Source organism: Eurypyga helias, unplaced genomic scaffold (assembly GCF_000690775.1).
Source record: "Eurypyga helias isolate BGI_N326 unplaced genomic scaffold, ASM69077v1 scaffold37054, whole genome shotgun sequence".
NCBI lineage: Eukaryota > Metazoa > Chordata > Aves > Eurypygiformes > Eurypygidae > Eurypyga > Eurypyga helias.
Genome location: NW_010246235.1, coordinates 1 through 270, shown reverse-complemented (window position 1 = coordinate 270; position 270 = coordinate 1).

The following is a 270-nucleotide window of genomic DNA, read 5'->3' as shown; positions in this document are numbered from 1 at the left end:
GCCCAGGCTGCTTCCTCGATCTGCTTTTTGGGGGAGCCCTGCGGTGACCCCACGGCACCGTGTGCTCGGGCAGCGCCAACTGCCCTTAGGGCCCACAGCAAGGTCACAGGGCTGGGGGAGCCAGGCTCAGCTGATCCCGGTCTCGGCAAGATCAGCAGCGCTGGGGCATCTCCCCCTCTCCCTGCTTTGGGGTGCTGCTCCCCCCCTGCTTCCTACTCACCCCTCCTCTCCCCCCCAGGTGTGCCGGGCCTCCCAGGCCCCCGTGGCCTC